Source organism: Limulus polyphemus, unplaced genomic scaffold (genome assembly GCF_000517525.1).
Source record: "Limulus polyphemus unplaced genomic scaffold, Limulus_polyphemus-2.1.2 Scaffold5263, whole genome shotgun sequence".
NCBI lineage: Eukaryota > Metazoa > Arthropoda > Merostomata > Xiphosura > Limulidae > Limulus > Limulus polyphemus.
In genome coordinates this window covers 48,197-54,849 of record NW_013670873.1, presented here as the reverse complement: position 1 = coordinate 54,849, position 6,653 = coordinate 48,197, and the positions used below count along the sequence as shown (strand labels likewise).

General features: G+C 34.2%; 1 protein-coding gene across 1 annotated transcript in view; it reads right to left on the bottom strand.

Annotated features, from left to right (window-relative positions):
• LOC106472344 (cap-specific mRNA (nucleoside-2'-O-)-methyltransferase 1-like) overlaps positions 1–6,653 on the bottom strand; it is a gene marked incomplete at its 3' end in the record, with an annotated part of 67,602 nt that overhangs the window by 14,024 nt on the left and 46,925 nt on the right. The window lies entirely within an intron of this gene.

Genomic DNA, 6,653 nt, shown 5'->3' with positions numbered 1-6,653 from the left:
AGTAAATAAAATTCATCAATAATTTGTACAGCTTCTCTTTCAGGTACGAAGTGTAGGTGATAATATCACTTGTTCATACCTATATATATATATCACACATACAAGGTACTCTTTAAATATACTCCAATAGAATTATAATAAAAAATGTGTAATTAAGCCTACAGCAGTGCTTCTCAACCTTTTCCAATATCATTCGCAACTACAAGTTTTCATCCCAGTTTGAAAAAAGATAACAAAGTACTAAATTAAAATGCAAAATTCTTTATTATGAATTAAATTTACATCAAACTACAACTACAATGAATACAGCATAAAAAATAATAAATGTATTTATCAAACTACAACTAGAATAAATAATATAAACTAATGACTTTTTGCTCTTGAAATTGTCGTATACTTGATAATACTCTTTCATCCAGCCAAGGGCAAAACTGCACCACTGATTCAAAACATTACATAAAACAAACTTATAGTCATTCTCCCACACTTTTTGAAATACTTCAGAGTTGAAAGTTATTGAATAAGAAAGTATTGTTTATTTCATTTTATATGTGAACAACTTTAAAACAAAAATTTTAATTTTGGGTTGATTTTAGCATGCTCCAAAGTAAAACATTAATGTTTGTAAATGTCCTAAATTTTTTTCGAAGCACAATATGCCAACTCATAACCTTCTTAGAGGAAAGTCAAAAATATCTGAACATAATATCATTAACCTAAACCTTGTATCAAAAATCAAGACAAGTGTTGCTTCATTGATTTTAGCTAATCACTGTTTCTTAGCCTTTGTTGTAATGATGTGTTGTAACTACTTATATCTCAGCTCTAAGAAGTCATAGGATAGTGATCCAAACATGTAAATGAACACCTTTCTTCTGTTCTTTTCAACTGTACAAGGCAATGTAGTTTTCAGTTCAAAGATATTTGCATAGAGGTTGAAATAAATTGATAAAGGATTAGTTTGGTGATACATTACTTGTAGAAAAGATGTTTGTAAGTAATTTCTGAAACAATTGCAGTTATGATATTTTGAAGCTTGCTTTATTATTTTATTTTCATTTGAATTATGATGTTACAGTGTGATACAAAAGCAATGTTTTTTCGTGGAACAAGATGATGTAAGCTTAGATCAGTTTGCACTCATCCATATCAAGTTTCATTTAGCCCAAAGGTTGTTTGTTAGGCCTTATTTATTTCAGTAAGTGCTTGAATGATCAAATGTTTTCACTTAAAATAAGATGTAAACAAAAAAATGTAGTGTTACGCTAGTCTAATTAAAACTGATGAACAGTCCATGTATTGATTTGAATAACTGGTTTATTAGCCACTTGTTCAAAATATTTCATGTTTACAAACAATACCGGACTCAAGCCTAACTATACAGTTCTAGGCTACCCAATCAACTTGTTTATCCGACACTATAGTCTTGATTGACGGACTAAAGAGACTATACGACTCCCAAAACTTTGCTTATTGTGCTATATATCTAACTCTTAATCAAAACTTATTACATAAGATTCTCCCAAATGACACTAATGCTTACAGCTTACATCAGAATTTTTTTATTTCACCAAATGATACTGAATACATACAGTGCCCTCTAACTAAAATCATTTTCAAAACAGATAATTGTAATATAAATTTTTTCAACAAACAAACAATAACATAATTCAGGTACATGTATAAACAAAACATTATTTTAACTGTTCACAATACTGCCCCTTTCCAAATTTCAACTGACCTGGGAAGATTATGAACACACAAATAAAAAATAATTTACGTTATTTACAATGTCCATTCATTCACTCCCAAGTCATGTGGTGAGGTTCTCTTCACTTCTGAGTAAACTTTCTTTGATGCACTTGTTCTCCACCTCTAGGTAGGGCTGAAATGAGTGCAGATGTTTCTAGGCCATGAGTGGTGCCAGTAATTTCAGATCCCAATTGTTACGATTTTCTTCACTAAACTTGGCAAGCTGTCTACCTAGTGTCTGGTTGAAATGTTCTACCATTCCATCTGACTGGGAGTGTACTGATATTGCCTAGTATTCCTTAAATAGTGCTGACTCAAAGTTTCTCCCCCAGTCAGAGTGAAGTTTCACGTGTAAGCCGAATCTTGTGAAAAAAATAATAAACAATATTTTTGTTACCGTGGCTGCTTCTCGATTTGGGATTGTACAAGTTTCTGGCTACTTTGTAAAATAATCCATAATTACCAGTATATACTTGTTTCCCTTATCAGCTTCTGGCAATGTTCCCATGATATAACTTTCTATTATCTCCACTGGTGCTTCACCTTGGTACAGTTTGGGAGTTGCTCTCCTTGGTTTAGATCGCTCTATTTTTTCAGCACATACTTTACATACTCACCATTTCTTCTAATAACACTCCAGAAGAATCTTTCCCAAAGTTGAACAAGAGTCTTCTTCATTCTGAGACACTCACCTGAGAAGACATAATGTGAATAGTTACTCGCATTGACTTCAGAATGACTGATTGTCAATACTCTTTTGTCCCATTTGAGTTTCCCACCTTCCTCTCAGTATACCACAATACAGATGTTAAGACATCCCACTGAGCTCAGTATGACTTAGTCTAAGGGTTTGTGTGAAATATCTTCTCTCCTGCTGGTCTTTCTGACAACAGCATCATGTGTGTTATAATGTCTCATATAAGGATTTTGCTCTGTTCTTGAAACAACTCAGTATCTGGATCACTATTGTTGGAAAAATTAGCTTGTTGACACTTTTGAAGTTGTTCTTTCTTCTCACAATGCTTGCATTCTTCTAGATAAGGTCATTGACTGAGATTGCCTATATTACCTTGGACACTTTCTGCATGGTATTCAATTTAGTAATGGTACTGGTTCAGCTTTCCAATCCATCTGGATAATTGTCCCTCGGATCTTTTAAGACTACAAAACCAACTTAAAGCAGCATGATTTATCTGAAATAATGGCAGCAATTATGTAACACACTCATCACAGCCAACAGTTTTTTCCTAGTAATTACATTCAGGCTTACTCAATGTTCTGCTGTAATATGTTATCAATTTCTCTCTTGTCATTGTTCTTTCAATGATAGCACAGCTCCTACTACATAATTACTGGCATCTGTATCCAATATGAAAGGCTGGTCTGAATCTTGGAATGCTACAATAAGTCTTGAAATCAGGGCCTTTTTAAGCTATTGGAAAGCTTCCTCACAAGCTTTATTCTGAATTATTTCTTAGACTGTTTGTGAATCCTGGAACATACCTTCAGTACTAAATACACAAGCAAACAAAACTTCTTAGTTTATGCACATTGTCAGGTTATGTCCAACTGTCAGTTGAAGCTGTCTTTTTAGAATCTTCCACATAACATCTTCACTGACAATATGTTCAAAGTATTTTGCCTCCATCTGAAATAATTAGCAATTCTAGGGATTTAATTTGAGATGACCATTATGAAACCATTGGAAGACTTCCTGCAATCTTTTTACTTCACTTTGGAAGGTCTTTCCAAGACAATGATATCAAGATACACCAGTGTAGTTTGTTTTTGTAGACTATCCAATAAGAGTTCCATGAGTTGTTCAAATGTTGCCGGAGCATTACTGAGGCCAAAGGCATCACTTTGAACTGTCACAATCCTTCACTGGAAAATGCTGTTTTCTAATTCTCTTCATTTGTCCTCTTTACTTAATGGTTGCCGATCTAAGATAAAAAATATAAAAAAACATCGCACCAACCAAAGAATCCAAAGTGTCATCAATCCTTGGAAAAGAGTATGAATTCTTCACCATAATCCCATTAGGATCACACTAATCAATACAACACTGGGTGAATCTATCTCTTTTTTTTCTGACTAGTACAACATATGAAGACCATGGATTTTGTGACTTCTTGATAAGTTCTTGATTTTTGATGTCCTGGACAATCTTTCAGCTTTTTTTCTTTTTTTGCCAAGAGAAGTCATCTTGGTGGCTGCTTAGGAGGGTGTTTGTTAACAGTATCAATATGATGTTCTGTAATGTAGGTACTACAAAGATCGTTTGGTACTCTGATGAAAATAAATGCACTGGTTCTAAGTAGATGTTTCTCTTTTTGCTGCTCCATTGATGACAGAAACATACAGCTATGCTCATACAAGTTCTGAAGATGCACTGGGAGGTCTATAATTAATGTTATAGTCTAGGTTGATGGACACTTCTGTTCTTCTAGTGAGGGGTCTGTAATCTGTACCAGTTCACACTGTCCAATTCCTTGCCCATGCTTCAACTTCTGAGCACTATTTGAGAAATTTGCTACATCTATAGGAAAACATCATTTGTTGAGTGGCACCATAGTACATTCAACCAATACCTCACCCAGCATTTTTGCATCAGGATGTCTCTCCACAACTGCAAGTCCCATGAATTCAGAACCAGAGATGTCACAATAAAATATCATCTCAGACTCAGGTGGAATGGTCTAAGTTCTCTTTTCTTTTATCTTAGCTTTCAAATTATTGTTCTTGCTTCAACTACCTTAGTGGAAGATTTTCCCCATACATTTCCAGTGTCAACTGTACAAAGAATATCAAAACTGCATCCATTTTTAACAAGAATATGTCTGCAGTATAAATCTTCTACATACCCATACAATCTTGAGCCTTCCCATTAACATTTCAAAGGCCATTCAATGCATTGAGTGTACAGTTACTCCATTCAGTTTCTTTTCACAGTCTGGGAAATACCTCTGATCTAAGAATCCTGATTGTAGCAGTGTCTTACTGGATCCAGTATCTACAGTCACCTAATATATGATTCCATCGACCTCTCCTGCTACTCATATTTTTCTTAAACAGAAGCCTTTTTCTATTCACTTTTAACAGGTGAGGTTTGTCTAACACTGGATAATCTGGACTCTGCAAGATCAACCCTTAATAGCTTAACTGTTGCTGCCCTCTCTATGGAACATCTATCCTCTTTTTTTGACCAACACTCATTTTTGTAATGACCATTTCTCCCCCAGTTATAAATCAATATTTTTCTCACATTTAGCTGTGGTTTCCATTTTTCCTGTTCCAGATGAACGACTTGAGTTTCTTTCCCTCTAGATGACTAAAATCCATCTTTCTCATAATTTTGTTCACCTATCTCCACTTTTCCTATTTTATTTTCCAAATCATATACAAATTTTTTCCATTGTTCCTGGTTTTTAGGTTGTCTTGTTTTAAGATGATTGCTGTTGTCACCACTACCTATCCTGATTTGTTGGCTGTAGCTTATGCTTGATGTCATGCATGCTTCAAATTCTAGCACATGATAAAGCTTCTTGGACAGTCTGGGGTTGAGCTTGTTAAACTAGGATTTTTAATTTCCCATTGTCTAAAGCATCAATGAACTGATCCCTTAACAAACTTCTTTAGTTCCAGCATCAATTGTTGAAGTGAATTCTGGAGTTGTCTTACCTTTATCCTGAACTTGGCTCAGTATGCCTCTCTCTTGGTATATAGCCCCAAACCCCAAATCTGTAATCCTGCTGCAGATGGATTGTCAGGTGACCCAGGACTTCTAAAGCTGTTCCCTTCAGGCTAGTTGCAAGCTAGATCCACTCTTTTCTTTTCTTCTGACCAACTATTACCTCTAGCCTACAACTAGAATTGGATAAAATACACTTAAAAAGGAGCTTTTTATTCAAACTCATGAGTTCCACTCTGATCCCATGGATGGAAAGGATGCACAAAAGGGCTAAGTTCAGGAATGTCCCGTAAGAGATGTTCTTCCTTTTTTGGGTTGATATTAACTGGTTGGAGAATGTTGAAATACTGTATGTTCAGATTGAGTCAATATAGTGTCCTTGGATGTGCCATCTCTCTTATCTTAATTCCAAAATTTTCTTACTTAACTTCTCTGTCTGATCACACATCCAACTGTCCATTCAATTATCTAGCTGAGGTAAGACTTCAGCCTGCTGTTGTACTATGTTCCAACAATGGCTTTTATGTCATGTTGCTTAGCAACAAAAGTACAACCTAATATTGTTGTTAGTCTATATACTAAAAGTATAAAACGAAATGTATAGAAAACAAAACTGAAAAATCATTTGCTGATTTCTTAGTTTAGAGTCTCCATTGATTTATTTTTCATAAAAAACGTTGGTGATATAACAGAAAATAGCCTAATTCAGAAACAATTTAAGTTTAAAATTGAATCAATATTTTTACTTTCATGATAAATTGTATGCACTTGACTCTAGGTTAGGTGATCCCACACTATATCTTTATTTTAGGCTTATGATACCAACACTCACTACACTTATAAGATTTCAAGAAACACTTTTCACTAAAATTATAATGGGCAGACAGTAATCGAACTATTCTATCTGGATAAAAGTATTTTGGTTTTTATGACTCCTATTTTAAGAAATCAAGCATGACGTGACACACATTGGTTTTTATATAGGTTAGATTATTAGAAATAGAGATATGATATAAATATGGAGAACATTTGTTAACAATGTTTAACATAAAAGAAAACATTATACAACTCATTAACAAATAGGGAAGAGAGAATAATCAGATTTCAATAATATGACATTGAACAGTGGAGAGGGACATGATTAAATTTTTAATAACTAAGCACTAGTAGTGGTTGGAGACGGCTTGAATGGGTAACAAAGAAAAACTTT